The sequence below is a fragment of the Amblyomma maculatum genome, chromosome 1 (genome assembly GCF_055883805.1).
Source record: "Amblyomma maculatum isolate TAMU_Amacu chromosome 1, ASM5588380v1, whole genome shotgun sequence".
Classification (NCBI taxonomy): domain Eukaryota; kingdom Metazoa; phylum Arthropoda; class Arachnida; order Ixodida; family Ixodidae; genus Amblyomma; species Amblyomma maculatum.
The window spans coordinates 309617577-309637857 of record NC_139344.1 but is presented as its reverse complement, the minus strand read 5'-3'; the positions used below and the strand labels follow the sequence as shown (position 1 = coordinate 309637857).

The 20281-nt window shown below is 44.1% G+C and overlaps 2 long non-coding RNA genes across 2 annotated transcripts; one reads left to right on the top strand and one right to left on the bottom strand.

Annotated features, from left to right (window-relative positions):
* Window positions 1-13907: 13907 nt before the first annotated feature.
* LOC146207044 (uncharacterized) lies at window positions 13908-14802 on the bottom strand. Its single transcript, XR_014704991.1, has 2 exons — window positions 14183-14802; window positions 13908-14095 (listed from the first exon to the last, which is right to left on the bottom strand). It is a non-coding gene; the product is annotated as an uncharacterized LOC146207044 (long non-coding RNA).
* A 506-nt stretch (window positions 14803-15308) lies between these two features.
* On the top strand, window positions 15309-17797 carry LOC146207043 (uncharacterized). Its single transcript, XR_014704984.1, has 2 exons — window positions 15309-15681; window positions 17402-17797. It is a non-coding gene; the product is annotated as an uncharacterized LOC146207043 (long non-coding RNA).
* The last annotated feature ends 2484 nt before the right edge of the window (window positions 17798-20281 follow it).

Here is a 20281-nt window from a genome sequence, read left to right as displayed (position 1 = left end):
AGCAATCTATATACACCTTTCCAATAAGTTACTCGGTGCCACCATATTGTTCGCTCCTCCTCTCTGGACTGCTGCAAACCGGCTCTGCTTCCACTGTGCTTGCACCAAATGCACAAAGCAGTCCAGCAGGTAATATGGTGTCACCCTGTGACCACTTATTGGAAAGGTGCACACTACTATGACTATGCTACAGTATGCTAAGGAAGTGAACACACAAAAAAGCCAGGCAATCATGTTACTCTGGTAACGAATGTTTAATTGTGGCTGGCCTTGCATATGGCTGGCAGTAATGCATGTACCCCTGTCTTCGGACAGGACAGCAGGGTTGTAAGCATCTCCAGCAAACACTGTGTGGATGTTCGTTTTGCTATAAAAATTTAGGAGACACTTGAGATCTGCCTTTAAGAGTATAGCATGGTAGCGTCAACAGCTCCCGTCTGCAGCTTCCCTTAAAGATCCTTGATCGCATACATGCCCCTTGCTATTTTATAAATGAAGTCTTTAAAGAACTTTGCTGCAACCTACAAAAAAAAAAAAAAAAAAAAAAAAAAAAAATGTAGGAAGTGCGTAAGAGCTCTAAGATCGCTAAGGCGAACACAACCCGGCACCAGAATTAGAATATGTGACTAATAGGTACGGTGCAGGGAATGCAGCCTTCTAGTTACACACGTCAAATGACAGATCGAATACCACACGCCCATCCTCCGAGGTCCTGTGTATAAGCGCATAAGTGGCCCGAGTATGCATGGGGTTGCCATTAGCCTCTTTGTCACCTCTCCACGGCGGTTTGCACAGCCAGGATGCCTCCTTTCCTCCTCTCTGCAACGCGGCAACAGAGCACGCACCTGCCAGAGCTCTTCACACGCAAGTTCCAGTATGAAGGACGTTTTTTGATGACAATTTCTGATGACACTTTCTGTACATGACGCACATGAGCCAATTAAAATACAGCTATTTAAATGCCCTCTAAACACATGAATATTGTGAATATAAGCATAATACATAAGATAAATTCTCAGCACTGGGTAAAATATTCACAAAGTATTGTCAAACATGAATATAAAAACAAGAAATTGTAATAAAATCTTGAGGATATACAAAAGGCAGAAAAATGCTCATTTCTTAAACTACAGCTTCAAAATGAAGAAGTCTTTTTTTTTTTTGCCTCAACTCCTTCAGCACCATGTAATTTGTTTATTAAATAAAATATTTACACAATCTTGCTATTAGATAATACTAAAATGCAGGTATTTTGATCCTCAATTAAATAAATGCCCATGTTTTTGTTTTGGCTTTATACATAACATAAAAACTTTTCTCCGAAATTTGCAGAAAAAATCCAAGAAGTGAAAGAAAAGGGGGCATGAATATCAAAATAAGACAGCAAGAAAAATAATTCAGAATACTAAAAATATGCTACACTGCCTCTTTTATTACTAGTAAAGATATGGTGCACCTATCGGCAGATTTCTTCTTTTTCATAGTGCTGTTCGGAAGCAGTGGTCATTCTTGATTTCCTGCAGCAGTTGTTGAGAGTCTCATGTACCTATTCTCCAAATCACACTAAAAAAATGCAGCGAAGCCCAACTGCCAAGGAAATAATTTACGTTCTGAAGTTCATTTTGAAGGTGTGCTGTTCTCTCCGAAATATCGCTAAGTTGCTGAAAACACCCATTTTTAAGCTCTGCCTTCCTCTACTCATTTTACAGTTTATAGCATTGGCATTTCCAAACCTTTCACAATTTATGACTGGATTATTTGGTGATATGTTTTCCACAAGGTGGGAGAGTTTGCCATCAAATTTGAAAATCTGCAATAGGAGCTCGGTGTTCAAACTCCACTCGATTTGCTTGAAGAAGTTCCACACTTGAAGTTCTGGAGAAGCCATATCAAGTGTACCAAGCTTTCATTGCTGCTGAAACCCAGCGAATGGAAACAGAACAGTGGGAACACAAAATGAGCACGTGTAACTAACCAAGAGTGATCAGAGATTGAAACTAAGCTTTTCTTGGCCACTAGCTGAAGTTCGAGGCTGGCATTTGACTGATTCATCATCTGAGCTGAACTGAGAGCTAGTAAAATTGTCTTCAAGAGACTTTGCTACTGCTCTCATAAAAAGAAAACTATAGTAGAAGCAGCAGAATCGTGTGAATGGAGCCAAAGACCTCTTTATTTCGAATAATTTTTTAAATGTCACACTGTGCCAGAAAGAACAAAAAGGAAATAAAAAAAATAAACAAGCTGCACACAAACAGAAACTATGGTTGTCACAATAGCCTCACTGCGGTAGTGCAGTGGTTAAGATGCTAGATTACTGTGCCGGAGTACCCATGTCCGAACCCGAACGCTGGCGGCTGCTTTTGATGCAAACGAAGTGGCACCCATGTGCTATGTGATGTCAGCGCGCGTTAAAGATCCCTAGGTGGTCAAAATTACTCCACAGACCACCACTACAGCACCCATTTCTGTCTTTCCACTTTGACTCCCTCATCCCTTCCCTTACGACACAGTTCAGGTGCCCACAGAAACAAGTGACAGATTCTGTGCCTTTCCATCCCTGTGAACTAGTTACTATAATTACTTTTGTCATACTATCTGCCTAAATGGGGCTACATGTTCCAAACACGAAAATTTACGTCTGCCAGTGTGTGAGAACCATCATTCATATATGAACGATTAGCTTAAAGCGGTCCTGAAAGGTATAAGCCCTAATCCCTTAATTTGTGCCGGTATTATCTCACACATAATCATCAGCATACAACCATAATCTACCACATTGTGCCTAAGACCACCCAACATGGGTATAAAGCTCTGTTTTAACCAAGCTGTATGAATGTGGAGTAGCACGTCTGATACTGGATCCAAGGGTCTCTGAGGGTTCTATTCCACCTCACCCTCTCACCTCAAAGGAGCTGCCTGAGTTAGCAGCTCCAGATAGCATTGTCCTCTCTTTTCTCGATTCTTTGTCTCTTTTGCGCTTTTCCACAATATGAGCTCCAGCCAGTTCGGCCATATCATGTGGCCTCATGACATCGCAGAATCAGACAACCAATCAGTGCATGGCCATGTCACCTGCCAAAGGCATGGTTGTGATTTTTCTCAAGGGTGACGCCTTTTACGCTACCGCAATAAAGCAACCATTCTACAATAAGTCACTTCTTGTGTGCTCCACTACTGCTGCTGCATTGTATGATATGGGCAGTTCAAATTATGTCCCTTCTGTAAAGAGCAGTTTGTTTGCACAGCCTCCTATCCGATGTGGATGTAGGCTACAATCCAGCACACAACAGCGGCAGGGCAGACACATTAAAAAAATGGCAGCCCTTACGAAAGCCAGCTGCTCTTTTAGCTGATAGAAAGTCCAAGATTTTCCCAATTCTATTATCTTGTAGGCAATGGACAGTAATCCGATCAGTCTAAGTTTGCAAGTGCTTGACAGCCCATTTCTTACAGATTATGGTACTGTTAGAATCCTTCCAAGATTTTAATACGCTTGAGGTCGTGAGGCACTACACACAGGTGTAAAGACTGGTGTATGGAACTTAACACGCAAAAAACGGCGCTTCTTAGAGTAACTCGTAAAACGAATTTCAGTTCATTTCAGTATCGCTTACACAACTGTCTCATTTCCGAAGTTTCTAGTTATAAATATCTTGGCATTACTATTACCAATAATCTCTCCTGGAGTGCTCACATTTCAAATATTTGTTCATCAGCTTTTAAGAAACTTTGTTTTATCAGACGTAAACTCAAAGATGCTCCATCCAATCTTAAACTACTGGCTTACACCACATACGTCAGGTCTAAACTTGAGTATGCTTCGATCATCTGGGACCCTCACACTAAAAAAGACATTTATCGAATTGAACAAATACAGAGAAAAGCGGTGAGGTTCATTTTTAATAAATATCAAAGAACGAACTCTCCTACTAACCTCATGACCGCCAACAACATTCCGCTCCTAGAAACTCGCAGGAAAATGACTCGTTTACTCTTTTTGTATAAAATTTTAAACAACCAAATAAACCTCAGTCCTCCACCGTGTGTGAAAGCTCCCAAAACTAGGCGGACACGTCATCACCATAGTCACTCACTGCAGCCAATTTATGCAAAATCTAAATCCTTTATGCATAGTTTTTATCCAAGGACAATTTCTGAATGGAACACTCTCCCAGAAAGCTTAATTCAGTCTCCAGACTTTGACCAGGCTCTACAGCAACATCTGTTTGGTTGACAGTAGGGTCGGAGTTTTTTAGGACATGTATTGTTACTTTGATGTCGCACAAAGGTTTTTCATGTTTTCCCTTTTTTTTTCTCTCCGGCTGTTGGTCAACACATTTCATGTCATTACATTGCCTCTGTTTGTTAGTTTTGTCGGTGCTTCGTGTGGTTTATTGTGTTTCTTGTGCGCTGTATATATGTATGCCACTCCTGCTAGGACCGGAATACTGGTCTGCAGTATCTTGAAATAAAATAAATAAATAAAAAGCAAGCAGTTTTTCTAGCACAATCTCCCTACCACTCTTCAAAGATCTGCAGTTGCCTATCCATACCAGCCGATTTCCGGAACCCTTTACATTGCTTCTAAGGCTTTTTTACTTCCTCCATGACCAGCATGACGTACAACCTGCTCACCCTGACTGCTTCAGGGCAATGTCATCAGCAAATTGCAGATTACTGAGGTATTCTCCATCTACTCTTATCCCTGAAGGCATATCACCTAGCACATAGTACAATAGGTGCTGTCAAGAGAGTACAAGAAGTGGCCGATTCCATGCCAAGTTACCTAAGACAATGCCATGTTTTAGACACCATCACACACGGATAACATTTTCTCGGAGAACCACAGCTGTGTTACCTCCACACCGGATCAAGTTTTCTTCTATATGACAAACTCTCCAATAAATGTCAGGCCTGTTCAGGTATTAATCTGTTAATTTGCAAGGCTAGAAGCTAGACTGGCAAAAAATTGCAGTCACACATTTGTGCTTCCCACCTCCCCCCATTGCAAATCGTGTTCCAAACCACCCAGAATGATTTTCAAAAAATAGCATATCGGCAAGGGTGACAATACACAACAAGATTAAATACATTGCAAGCAAGGTGTTTTAAACTTAACTGGGAGCACGCCCTAAACCTGTGGAAGCAGTGAGAGTATCCATTTGGTCACACCAGTCGCAGCTCACTGCACTACTGAGGTGGCAGTGTAATCGAACTGGCGGAGGGAACTCGCTCGTCGCCACCAAGAATTTGTTGCCTCTGCAGATGTAAATAAATGAGAGTAATACTGCAATTACATTTAGTTTGCATAAATTCAGCAAACTCACTCACAATAGAATTTGGTTCGAGTAAAGCAAGTGAGAGTGCCTGCTGCAGAAGGAAAAAGGTAGCAACGAGACTGGCTGTCAATGCTAGCACAAATACAAATATTTAGCACACTTACAAAGCACTGAAATAGCAACAAAGAGAATCTAAGTTAAATCACTTGTGCAGTAAGTGTCCAATATGCTGCGGCTTGCATGGAACTGCAATGGAGAGTGCTTATAGCAGCAACTGCCAAGCTCTTTGACAGGATTACGAGGTACTCGCAATGGTGCCTCACTCTCCCACAAAACATGCCAGCTCAGATTAATTATTGCTCTCGTTTCAAATAAGCTGTCAATGGCCTTGGCAGCAGCTTGAAGCCAAGCACTGCCAACTATTTATGTTGGAGCAGGCAAAAGATATATATATTAGGGAACTCTGCGGTAGCAACATGCATCCAAAGTGTTAAATCTATATAAACAAGCTCAGTGAGTTCCACCAATGCAGTTATTTCGGCAGTAAAAGGACAGATATTGTCACAGGCATGAACCTATGCTAGCTGAGGAGTAATGAAGTCACCCTCATTGCTGCATACACCGAAATAAGTGAGAGTACTTGACAGTGGAAGGTCCGAGAAAATAAGCACATGAATTCGGTCATGTATATAACCATACTTTTGTAGCCATTTCATGCTGTGCAGTAGGCTTGTTGCACTTCGAGACTCAGTCCGCACAGGGCCTACTTACGTTTAAGCTATCTCTCAGCTGGCCAGCAACCCCCCTTTTAGCAGTGCGCAGATATTACTCATGTATTGCAGCACTACCACGTATGGTCTGTACAGATGAGTGCCACTTACCTTCCAACAGTTTTCCGAAAGAAGCCCGACATTTTCTATGGGCCGAGCCGCTCCATCGGTTGAAGCTGCGAGGAAGGCAATAAAACCCCGATTATAAACCAGCGCGTTCACGCTGGCGCACGCAGAAATGCCTTATACTGCCCAAACAAATATAAGCGAACTCAGAAATAGTTTTACGTTATCTAGTCGCCTCATATGTCCCAATACTCAGGAATGGAAGTTGTTCCAAGTGCAATGAAACGAGATCGTGGACGCCATTACGCAGTCTCGTCTCCTTACGCCTTCGCCCGGAGACTGTCGCGCGATAGCGCCACGTCAATAATTGAGGATAACGCATGCTTGCGCTGCCGTGCAAAAACTTGTTAAAGAAGCTGCAAGGAAGGCGATGGCAGAAAGACGACAAATACTTTACTTAGAGTTCGCGGGCATGTATGTACGACTCACCGCAGTCAGTAGGATTGCACCGAGGGCTGCGCCCTTGAATTTAAGGCTATAATCCACGAACTGAATCCGCATTTCACCGAGTTTGCATCTACCGGGATGATGGCCCGCAAACTGCAGCAGACCGACGCATGAAAGACAACCTAGGGTGCCTAGGGCTCGCCAAGCGCAAATGCTCGTTGTCTGAAAAGCGCGCCAGCCTTCCTTTGGGCCATACTTTGGGCGGCTCAGTGAACATCTGGGTTTGAGGCTTACTTCTAGAAAAAAACAAGCACTAAAAGCTATTTGACGTCACATCCGTCCAGAAAAACATATCCTCCTTTCCACTTTGGTCCTGGGCGCGCATGCGCAGTTCACGGAGCCGGCTCTCTGCAAGTTCAGGGGCCGTATTACGCACCGCTCTCAAACGGATCGCTCTCAAAATCGCTCTCAAAGGCCTATGTCCTATTGGTCAGTTCTGCGTCACCGGTGGACGTCATCAGACGTCATGAACACGAAAGAAATGATGACGTTAGGCACTTAAATATGGCCGCCAATTGAGAGCGTTTTTTTGAGAGCGACAGCAGCAGTCTCAAACGTTTGAGAGTGAAAATGGCGGCCGCGTAAATTGCGATGCGCCGCTTTGAGGCATTGTATCGGCGATCCACAGCGAAGAATGAAGCACGAGGACGCGTTTGACTTGCCGGACAAGTTGCTCCGGCTCTGTTCAACTCGGGAACAAGCAGAAAGTGTAGTGACTGCGCGACGATTGCCGACGAACATCGATGAACGGCGGCTTGCGGGCGAGTGCGTCGTCACCGCGGCGGCAAGCGCACCGCATTTTTTTGCTACCGGAGGCTTCCAACCACGATTATACCGTGCTTCCAACGTACGTAGGGAATGTAAGATCGTTTGCATCACGCAGTGCGTCGGTAGCGGAAGCCATCGGACGGAACGATGATTGCCGTCAAGGATACGGAAATACTACGCACGTTGTGAACATCACAATAGTGAGTAGATTTTGTTATTGACTGCGTGTGTTTGCCGAAGAGTTCTGAAGATCATAGTAAACTTGTATTGTGCCTGCTTTATCTCAGATCTGCGAAGCGAACACGCGCATTTCGTGACCCTGGCTGCCCCGCCGGACCAACGCCTCCTCCACGGCGCGTTCGTCTAGCGTTTGTGAATGCGCCGTAAAAACGCCTGCTTCTTTTCATTTCATCCTTCTGTCAATTATATATGCGCGAATCAAAAGCGTCCAAAATAAAGTTGTAAGTTCAGTGCAGTTGTGTGTGTCCCTAGTCTTGTCTTTGTCTGCCAGCGCTGCGACACCATAATGTTTGATAGCGGTACTCCTGTGCACCGAAAGGTGATCGAAGGTCTGCTGAACACCTGCGTCTTTTTCCTGATTAAGATCTAAAAACCCGTGTTGGTCATCGAACGATCTTGATTATATGCATTGATGTGTGCAATACCACTTGTTGTAAGTCGGCTTCTCTGCAAGGCTTTTTTTTTTTTTTTTTTTTTTTTTTTTTTTTGAAAGCAAGCCTTGCAGGGAGAGACTGACTTAGATTTCGGCTTCGGCAAGAGATACATTTCCTGAATATGCTGAGACGGGCTATATGCCAAAGAATGCATGTTGCAGTGAAATTTTGTTCATGGCAAAAGCAATAGGAGACAAATATTTATAGTGTTTAAATTTATTTGCTGCCTAAGAAATCGGGGTGCTTCTGTTATGCAGGTAATCATCACTACCAAGTTACAAGGCTGTCCCTACAATGATGCTTGCCTAAACAGCATTGGCACACGTTGTAAGCATTCCTGCGAATGTTTACGATTCTGGCTGTGGGCTACTTAGTATGGATCTTCAATTGAGTGCTAAAGCATGCTCAAAAGCTGTTGAGATTAGCAAAAGATGGGCCTAAGTGGATGTCATATTTTGGTTACCCATGAGACGGCAACTACCCACTGAAGTCATGGCTGATTACACCAGCGCCAAGCCATCCCAGTCCCAGCTCGCTGTCTCTTCTCTGCTACCGTCTTGCAGCCTGTCGTCACTGTGGTGTAAACATGCTTAAACTGAAAAGTGCAGTATTACAGCAAGGCAGTAAATGTTCATGATGTTGACTGTAATCAGAAAATACTACCAACAAAGATCTTTTTTTTTTTTTTTTTTACTGCCACTTATATTCAGTAGAAACACTTATTTCTTGGCAGCAGCATTTCACTCGAGTGTTTTTACTGCAAAAGAGGCAGCATATAGAGAAGCACATGTACCTTGATATACATTGACCATACAACATTGACATGTACATTCGAGAATAAATTACTAGGCCCAAAGAAGCCATTCCATTGCATATTGAAGCTACCTATACAAATAGGTACTGTATGCATGGTGCAGTATACAAAATGCTTATATATCAGATATAACAAAGCTGTAGCTGCTGCTCTGCTGTAGCAGCTGCTAGGAGAATAGTGCATTTTACTTGGCTTCAGTGCCCAGAATGACTGCTGAATGACAAAAATCTTAGTGACAATAAAATAACTGCAATCATAACAAATGCATTGCCGGGGCTATGTGTGAATAAAGGTTATTTTACACTAATAAAACGTGCAACACTGTCAAGAAGAATGCTAAACAGCTTGAAGACAGTAGAGGAAGCTAAACTATAAGCATCCAATAAATGACTACGCCATAAATGTGTGATATACACATTTTGCACAGCTACTTTTGTCATTGGCATTTATTTTCAAAGTCTTTTCAACCAATAACCAAAAAAAATCATCTTCTGTTCAAACTGATATTTTAATAGAAAAGTCTTGTACATAATTCACACAATATTGAAAGAGAATGCGTAATGTGTGTAAAATGAACATATTTTGAAACACTAAAGACTCTTTGATGGATATAAAGGCACTTGAAAGCTAGTTGTCATAGTGCGATCGCAGAAATTGAGCCGATTTCGAGCTCGCTCGCGGCATCACATGCATGATACGCTTGCTTTTCCTGCCGACAGAGTGGACACCGTCTAGCACGAACAGAAACTATGACACCGTCAGAGAGGCCTTGCAACAATGTGCGACCAACACCATCACTCTTACCGCTGCGCGAAATGCAACATACTAGACATCCCTACCTTTATCGCCTCTAAACTGAGGTCTGGTAGAACAAACTCGTTCTCGCCTCGGTGACAATTAAAAAAAAAAAAAAAGAGTGCTTTCTTTCTCTTGCACAAACCAAAACGGAGCGTAAACGTCGGTTTCTGTACCTCACACAGAACATCAGCTACTGAACATGAACGGAATGGAGCAGCAGTAGCATCAATCGCAATATGAAGAACCGAGCCCAATGTGCCTGAGGTCAACTGGTTGCGAAGCACAGCAGCGAGTCACTGTGGCTTGCACAAGTCAGTGGTGAAGGGTCGTGCGTGGGATCTCGTTTCCCGCACTGCAGTCGCGAGCTCTTGCATAGCGGCTGACACCTACTATACTGATACTGTCAGCTTCCATCTATCGGTAGAAGTAATAGTGTAGCCTTCATTTTCCTCTTGTATTTTCCAAAGAAACAACACTAGATCACATGGCTACCGCTCGTCGCTCTTGTCATCGCTGGTAAGCACTGAAAAACACTCTTCAGCAAGCTATTTTCGTGACAAACACTTTCACCAAGCTGTTCCCTGCAGGTTCGTAGCCTTTACTGCTTTCAGTCAGATGTTTCCGGCAACTAACAACATCCGCAGAGAACCTCGATTTTAAACTACGCGTAAAAAGCAGCAACTAGACGGGAAAATCAGCTGTTTCTTTGCAGGCCGCCATGTTCACGCCTCGCTGTCGTCAGCTGACCCTCGCGGCGAAAATCGTTACCTAGGCGCACATTTATTTGTAATACTGAAAATGCTTCTATTTTTAGTTGTCGTATTATAGCTTCGAACAATGTTTCTTAGGTAAATAGAACATTTATACTATTATTCGCTGCGTTTTCACGAAAAATTTTTGCACACGGCCCCTTTATCGTGCAAATAAAAGTTTCCGGGGTGGGGCTTTGCTATTAAGCACCCTGGCCTGCTTGTAATTGGCTAAAGCCGTGATGTCGTCACACTTCACATATCTGAGCCTCGTCATTTTGACGTCACGCTCTCAAACTTGAGAGCGATTTTGAGAGCGGTGCGTAATACGGCCCCAGGTCTCAAGTTTGAGAGCGTGACGTCAAAATGACGAGGCTCAGACATGTGAAGTGTGACGACATCACGGCTTTAGCCAATTACAAGCAGGCTAGGGTGCTTAATAGCAAAGCCCCACCCCGGAAACTTTTATTTGCACGATAAAGGGGCCGTGTGCAAACATTTTTCCTGAAAACGCAGCGAATAAAAGTATAAATGTTCTATTTATCTAAGAAACATTGTTCGAAGCTATAATACGGCAACTAAAAATAGAAGCATTTTCAGTATTAAAATTAAATGTGCGCCTAGGTAACGATTTTCGCCGCGAGGGTCAGCTGACGACAGCGAGGCGTGAACATGGCGGCCTGCAAAGAAACAGCTGATTTTCCCGTCTAGCTGCTGCTTTTTACGCGTAGTTTAAAATCGAGGTCCTCTGCGGATGTTGTTAGTTGCCGGAAAAATCTGACTGAAAGCAGTAAAGGCTACGAACCTGCAGTGAACAGCTTGGTGAAAGTGTTTGTCACGAAAATAGCTTACTGAAGAGTGTTTTTCATCAGTGCTTACCAGCGATGACAAGAGCGACGAGCGATAGCCATGTAATCTAGTGTTGTTTCTTTGGAAAATACAAGAGGAAAATGAAGGCTACACTATTACTTCTACCGATAGATGGAAGCTGACAGTATAAGCAAAGTAGGTGTCAGCCGCTATGCAAGAGCTCGCGACTGCAGTGCGGGAAACGAGATCCGACGCACGACCCTTCACCACTGACTTGTCGTGCAAGCCACAGTGACTCGCTGCTGTGCTTCGCAACCATTTGACTTCAGGCACATTGGGCTCGGTTCTTCATATTGCGATTGATGCTGCTGCTGCTCCATTCCGTTCATGTTCAGTAGCTGATGTTCTGTGTGAGGTACAGAAACCGACGTTTACGCTCCGTTTTGGCTTGTGCAAGAGAAAGAAAGCACTTTTTTTTTTTAATTGTCACCGAGGCGAGAACGAGTTTGTTCTACCAGACCTTTAGAGGCGATAAAGGTAGGCCTGAGCAGGGATGTCTAGTATGTTGCATTTCGCGCAGCGGTAAGAGTGATGGTGTTGGTCGCACATTGTTGCAAGGCCTCTCTGACGGTGTCATAGTTTCTGTTCGTGCTAGACAGTGTTCACTCTGTCGGCAGGAAAAGCAAGCGTATCATGCATGTGATGCCGCGAGCGAGCTCGAAATCGGCTCAATTTCTGCGATCGCACTATGACAACTAGCTTTCAAGTGCCTTTATATCCATCAGAGTCTTTAGTGTTTCAAAATATGTTCATTTTACACACATTACGCATTCTCTTTCAATATTGTGTGAATTATGTACAAGCCTTTTCTAATAAAATATCAGTTTGAACAGAAGATGAATTTTTTTGGTTATTTGTTGAAAAGACTTAGAAAATAAATGCCAATGACAAAAGTGGCTGTGCAAAATGTGTATATCACACTTTATGGCGTAATCATTTATTGGATGCTTATAGTTTAGCTTCCTCTACTGTCTTCAAGCTGTTTAGCATTCTTCTTGACAGTGTTGCACGTTTTATTAGTGTAAAATAACCTTTATTCACACATAGCCCCAGCAATGCATTTGTTATGATTGCAGTTATTTTATTGTCACTAAGATTTTTGTCATTCAGCAGTCATTCTGGGCACTGAAGCCAAGTAAAATGCACTATTCTCCTAGCAGCTGCTACAGCAGAGCAGCAGCTACAGCTTTGTTATATCTGATATATAAGCATTTTGTATACTCCACCATGCATACAGTACCTATTTGTATAGGTAGCTTCAATATGCAATGGAATGGCTTCTTTGGGCCTAGTGGTTTATTCTCGAATGTACATGTCAATGTTGTATGATCAATGTATATCAAGGTACATGTGCTTCTCTATATGCTGCCTCTTTTGCAGTAAAAACACTCAAGTGAAATGCTGCTGCCAAGAAATAAGTGTTTCTACTGAATATAAGTGGCAGTAAAAAGATCTTTTTTGGTGGTATTTTCTGATTACAATCAGCATCATGAACATTTACTGCCTTGCTGTAATACTGCACTTTTCAGTTTAAGCATGTTTACACCACAGTGACCACAGCCAACTGTACCAGGCTGCAAGACGGTAGCAGAGAAGAGACAGCGAGCTGGGACTGGGATGGCTTGGCGCTGGTGTAATCGGCCATGACTTCAGTGGGTAGTTGCCGTCTCATGGGTAACCAAAATATGACATCCACTTAGGCCCATCTTTTGCTAATCTCAACAGCTTTTGAGCATGCTTTAGCACTCAATTGAAGATCCATACTAAGTAGCCCACAGCCAGAATCGTAAACATTCGCAGGGATGCTTACAACGTGTGCCAATGCTGTTTAGGCAAGCATCATTGTAAGGACAGCCTTGTAACTTGGTAGTGATGATTACCTGCATAACAGAAGCACCCAGATTTCTTAGGCAGCAAATAAATTTAAACACTATAAATATTTGTCTCCTATTGCTTTTGCCATGCACAAAATTTCACTGCAACATGCATTCTTTGGCATATAGCCCATCTCAGCATATTCAGGAAATGTATCTCTTGCCGAAGCCGAAATCTAAGTCAGTCTCTCCCTGCAAGGCTTGTTTTCAAAAAAAAAAAAGTCTTGTCCTCAGAAAAGACTCCCGGTCTTTGCAGAAATGAAAAGAAGCAGGCGTTTATACGGCGCATTCACTTTCAAACCGCGAATGTGTCGCTGGCAGGGAGCGTGACAAATGGCCCGAAACCAGTCATCGAGGAGCAAGGCGCGCTGGACAATCAATAGTCCCTTCATCCTGTGCTTTACATATAAAGGGCAGGTATACAGAACCCTTTCGACAGCTCTCGCTAGGTCATTTTGAAGACAACTGTTAAAAAACAATGCAAGAGTGGGAACGAGACCTTTTGGTTGGAAAAAAAGCCTTGCAGAGAAGCCGACTTACAACAAGTGGTATTGCACACATCAATGCATATAATCAAGATCGTTCGATGACCAACACGGGTTTTTAGAGCTTAATCAGGAAAAAGACGCAGGTGTTCAGCAGACCTTCGATCACCTTTCGGTGCACAGGAGTACCGCTATCAAACATTATGGTGTCGCAGCGCTGGCAGACAAGGACAAGACTAGGGACACACACAACTGCACTGAACTTACAACTTTATTTTGAACGCTTTTGATTCGCGCATATATAATTGACAGAAGGATGAAATGAAAAGAAGCAGGCGTTTTTACGGCGCATTCACAAACGCTAGACGAACGCGCCGTGGAGGAGGCGTTGGTCCGGCGGGGCAGCCAGGGTCACGAAATGCGCGTGTTCGCTTCGCTGATCTGAGATAAAGCAGGCACAATACAAGTTTACTATGATCTTCAGAACTCTTCGGCAAACACACGCAGTCAATAACAAAATCTACTCACTATTGTGATGTTCACAACGTGCGTAGAACCCCTTGCCTAGCGACTTGTTTCCGTATCCTTGACGGCAATCATCGTTCCGCCCGATGGCTTCCGCTACCGACGCACTGCGTGATGCAAACGATCTTACATTCCCTACGTACGTTGGAAGCACGGTATAATCGTGGTTGGAAGCCTCCGGTAGCAAAAAAATGCGGTGCGCTTGCCGCCGCGGTGACGACGCACTCGCCCGCAAGCCGCCGTTCATCGATGTTCGTCGGCAATCGTCGCGCAGTCACTACACTTTCTGCTTGTTCCCGAGTTGAACAGAGCCGGAGCAACTTGTCCGGCAAGTCAAACGCGTCCTCGTGCTTCATTCTTCGCTGTGGATCGCCGATACAATGCCTCAAAGCGGCGCATCGCAATTTACGCGGCCGCCATTTTCACTCTCAAACGTTTGAGACTGCTTCTGTCGCTCTCAAAAAAACGCTCTCAATTGGCGGCCATATTTAAGTGCCCAACGTCATCATTTCTTTCGTGTTCATGACGTCTGATGACTTCCACCGGTGACGCAGAACTGACCGGTCAGAACTGACCAATAGGACATAGGCCTTTGAGAGCGATTTTGAGAGCGATCCGTTTGAGAGCGGTGCGTAAGCAGACATTTTACAAACAAAACAAAACAAGGCTACGTCACATCCGGTAAGTTATTTCTCCTCACTTCTTTCAGCTGGCGCATGCGCAGAAGCGACGGAGCATTCCAATAAAGAAGGGTCTCGTTACAGTGGTCTCGTTTCCCTGCCGCTTTCCCTCTCTGTGAGGCAAATTACTAGCGCACAGAAAATAAGATCTGCCAGAACTCCAAAGAACTAGAAAGTAAACATAATATTCGCGCTCAGGAATAAATGCAGTTTTTGTTTCTTGCGTAAGAAAAAACGTGTCACCTTTATAATAATATTTTAACTTGTTTCTAACGGCCTCTCTCGGCCACTTATTATATTATCCGCTGCGTAGTTGCCCAAAGCTCAGATAGCTCAGATATGGCTCAGACCAAAGCTTTTTTCATCCGCGGATGGGTGCGTCATCGGCCCCGGTTCAACGTTCATCGTTGCGTGCTGCGTACAGAGTGGGACCTGAACTTGCAGAGAGCCGGCTCCGTGAACTGCGCATGCGCGCCCAGAACCAAAGTGGAAAGGAGGATGCGTTGATTCTCTCGACGGATGTGACGTCAAACAACTTTTAGTATTTGCTTTTTTCTGGAAATAAGCCTCAAACCCAGATGCCAATTACCCCGTTTCGAGCCACCGCACCCGAGCAAAAGCTGGCGCGCTTTTCGGGCAACGGGTGTTCGCGCCTTGCGAGCCCTAGGTCGCTTTCATGCGTCGGCTTGTTGTAGTTTGCGGGGCATCATCCCGATAGATGCAAATTCGGTGAAAATCTGATTCAGTTTGTGGATTGTTGCCCTAAATTCAACAGCGTAGCCTTCGGTCCTGTCGCTGGCCTGTCTGCAGCCTCCGACTACGGTGAGTCGTACGCGAATGATGGTGTTTCGTACATGCCCGCGAGCTCTAGGTAAAGCATTTGTTGGCGTTCTGCTACAGTCTTGCAGTTTTTTTAACGAGTTTTTACACGGCAGTGCAGCTATGCGGTAGTCACAATTACTGACGCGGCGTAATCACGCGATAGTCTCCGGGCGAAGGCATGTGGAGACTGCATAAATGCGTCGATGCCGTTTCTTCGCGCTTGAAACAACCGTTGCATACCTGCTGCTGTGCACCGATCGGTCGCCGGTTGCTGTTGTCTTCGGGGTGCACTGGGGTATTGGGACGTACGCGGCGACTTACAGATGATGTGAAACTATTTGTGAGTCGAGAGTCACGGAAGTTTGTAATTTGCTTTTTTTTTTTTTTTTTTTTTTTTTAATTCTTCGTTTGTGGCCTAGTTTGTTTGGGCAGTAGCAGGCATTTTGGTGTGGTGCGCCAGCGTGAACGCGCTGGTTTATGATCAGGAGGTTTTATTGCCTTCCTCGCAGCTTCAGCAGAGTGGCTGGGCCCATAGAAACGGTCGTGCTTCTGTCAAAAAACTGTCTTAAGGTATTTATCTATGCGGCCCATACGTGGTGCTGCAGTGCAAGAGGTCAGCTTCTTTACAGTGTCGACGAAGTGCTAAAGAAGGGGAGTTGCTGGCTAGCTGAGAGTTAGTATAAATGTAAACTGGCCCAGTGCGAAATGAGCCCCGGAGTGAAACGAGCCTACTGCTCAGCATAAAATTGCTACAAGATACGGGCGTATACCCGCACGAATTTATTGTGCTTGTATGCTCACACGTTCCACTGTCGAGTACTCACATCGGTGCATGCAGCAATGAGGGTGACTTTTCGGCTATCATAGGTTCTTGCCCATGAGAGTATCTGCCCTTTTACTACGAAAATAACTGCATTGGTAGAACTCGCTGAGCTTATTTATATAGATTTAACACTTCAGATTCATGTCGATACCGCAGAGTTCCCTAATATATATCTTTTGCTTGCTCCAACAGCGTCATCACTTTGAGAAAACTGGGAATGATAGCAGAAACAATGCCTCCATAAATAGTGGGCAGTGCTTGGCTTCAAGCTGCTGTCAAGGCCATTGACAGCTTATTTGAAAATAAAGCAATAATTAACCTGAGGTGGTACGTTTTGTTGAGGGGAGTGAGGCACCGTTGCATGTACAGCCTTTGTCAAAAGTGTAGAGCCCGGGGGGTCCGCTTCTGAGCCGAATAGTGGCACTGATGTAGAATTAGTTGAGGCCACTGAAGGGGGTAGGACAAAAAAATCTTCTTGCCATCAACAAAGTTGGAATACCGGCAATTCATTACAAGCCGCAGGAACTGGCCCAGAAGCAGACCCCCTGGGCTCTACACTTTTGACAAAGACTGTACCTCGTAATCCTGTCAAAGAGCTTGGCAGTTGCTGCTATAAGCACTCTTGATTACAATTCCATGCAAGCCGCAGCATATTTCGCACTTACTGCACACGTGATTTAACTTAGTCTCTTTGTTTGCTATTTCAGTGTTTTGCAAGTGTGCTAAATATTTGTATTTGTGCTAGCATTGACTGCCAGTCTCGTTACTGCCTTTTTCCTTCTGCGGCAGGCACTCTCACTTGCTTTACTCAAATCAAATTCTACTGTGAGTGAGTTTGCTGAATTTATGCAAACTAAATGTAATTGCTGTATTACTCTCATTTATTTACATTTACAGAGGCAAGGAATACTCTGGGCCGACATACGAGTTTCCTCCACCAGTTGGATTCCGCCGCTACCTCAGTAGTGCAGTGAGCTGTAACTGGTGTGACCAAATGGACACTCTCACTCCTACTGGTTTAGAGCGTGCTACTAGTTAAGTTTAAAATATTTTGCTTGCAATGTATTTAATCTTGTTGTGGAGTATTGTCACCCTTGCATTTGCTGATATGTTATTATTTGGAAAGCATTCAGAGTGATTTTGGACGCATGATTTGCAGTGGCGGGAGGTGGAGAAGCACAAATGTGTGACTGCAATTTTTTGCCTCTCTAGTTTTCAGCCTTTAGAATTAAAGCAACAGATTGATATGTGAACAGGCCTGGCATGGATTAAAGAGTTTGTCATATACAACAACACTTGACCCTTGCGGGGGTAACACAGCTGTGGTTATCTGAGCAAAAGTTCTCTGTATGTGATGGTGTCCGAAACTTGGCATTGTCTTAAGTAACTTGGCATGGAATCGGCCACTTCTTGCACTCTCTTGACAGCATCTATTGTAATGTGTGCTAGGCGACATGCCTTCGGATCTGTTGTATGTCTGCAGCAGTTGCCTTGATGTATCAAGATGGGGTGGTTGTTGCGAGCTGGAAATTCCTATTCTCCCGACTACACCAATAAAATGTAGTGAAGCCAAATACCAGGAACCAATGTGTTACGTGGTTCATTGTGAAGGCTTGCCATTCTCGTAACTTTGCCAAATTGCTAGAAACATTATTTTTAAGCCCAGTCTTCTTTTGCTCATAGCACAACTCATTTCGTGCATTTGTCAACTTTTTGTGGTTTATGGTTGGCACATTTTGCAGAGGGTGACAAAATTTGAGCTGGTGTGCCACGAAGGTTAAATATCTGTTTATTGAACTCTTCTCGGGAAGCTACATGCAAATACTGCCTAATGTGGCTGTGAGGGCTTCGCACTTGATTGATGTACCGGTGCATTACTTGTGGCAGCTGGTCTACATTGTACAGGACTGCCACTTTGAGAAGCACCAGCACTGCTATGAAGCAGATTCACAGCATTGTTCCTGGTGGAGGCAAACCACTGTAGATGTCCTCATTCCAGTGCAGCTTCAGCCAGTGAAGTTTCACAATGCCCGTGTTGGACAAACAAGAGGCCTATGAACTTAAGCATTTCACTTAGTCATTTCTTCCAAACATCCGTCAAAACAAGCAACCTGTTGGTTTCCCTAAAATCCCTGTACAATCATATTTATTTTTATTTTTACAAATAGTTTGTATCATAAGCTGGAGAGCCTTCACTCAAGTATACACTAGGTTCCTATCTACGTGAAAACTACACGCTTGTGTGCCAGTGTCAGCAGATCGTTCCTAACAATTGTGGAAACCCTCCTAAACAGAGATAAAACTGAGAACATGCAGCGATCATGTGTACATACTCAAAAGCAAGTGGGTACGGAAACTATGTGCACCTTTGGCCACTAGTTGGCATTACAGGTGGTTGTAGTACCTGAATCGCTAAAAGCTGAAATCAGAGCTTCTTCTGACAGACTCTTCTGGCTTCTTTGCTGCTAGTGCGATAAAAAAAAAAAATCTGTAGCTGAAGTTGCTGAATCACACAATTTCAGTGTTTTTTGTTGTGCGGCCTGACACGAACATTTCTCTATCTAAGGTGCCACCATTCTTCAGATACAGATCGCTTGTGTGTCACCACTTGGTGCGATGTTACTCTGTGTCACCAGGGGTAGAGACGGACAATTGGAGGAGGAGGATACGCTACAACAGGACATGTATTTGCAGACTAACAGGAAAAATAAGGAGGCCTTAGGAAAGCTAAAGAATACGGTAAACGCTGCCATGAGGCTCACTGAAAGCATCTCCAATCTAAAGAGAGGATTGCAGGAAAAGGATTCAAGTCATTTGGTACAGGCATTCGTAATCAGTTGAACAGTTTATGTGACGCCTTGTATGAATATGGACGTGACGGAGGAAAACAAGGTGGACGCTATGATTAGGCTGGCGTATAAGGCGGCCCTTGGGTTACCTAACATTGCTTCTACCGAAAGTCTGTGGGATTCATCATCGTCAGCCTGACTATACCATTGCAGGGCGAAGACCTCTCCCATATTTCTCCACTTAACCCAGTTCTGTGCTAGTTGCATCCGCTTCACCCCTGCAAACTTCTTAATCCGCCCATCTAACTTTCTGCCGCCCCCTGCTACGCTTTCCTTCCCTTGGAATCCAGTTTGTTACCCTCAGTGACCATCGGTTATCCTCTCTTCGCACTACATGTCCGGCCCATGTCCATTTCTTCTTCTTAATTTCCACTAGAATGTCGGTAACTAGAGTTATTTCTCTGACCCACTGTGCACGCTTCCTGTCTCTTAATATTACCTCTACCATTTTTCGTTCCATAGCCCTCTGGGTTGTCCTCAACTTAAGTAGAACTCTCTTGGTTAGCCTCCACGTTTCAGCCCCATAGGCGAGTAATGGTAAGATGCAACTGTTGTATACTTTCCTCTTGAGCGATACCGGTAAGCTGCTAGTCATAATCTGCGAGTGCTTGCCAAATGCGCTCCATCCCAATCCTGTTCTTCTTATTTCCTTTTCATGGTCCGGATCTGCGGGTACTACCTGTCCTAAGTAGACATATTCGCCTACTACTACCAGTACTTCGCTACCTAATGTAAACTGCTGTTCCTTTCTGAGGCTGTTGAACATTACCTTAGTCTTCTGCATATTGATTTTCAAGCCTACCTTTCTACTTTTCCTGTCTAGGTCATCAATCATTATTTGCAGTTCATCCCCCGAGTTGCTTAGCAAGGCAATGTCATCAGCAAATCGCAGATTACTGAGGTATTCTCCATCTACCCTTATCCCTCA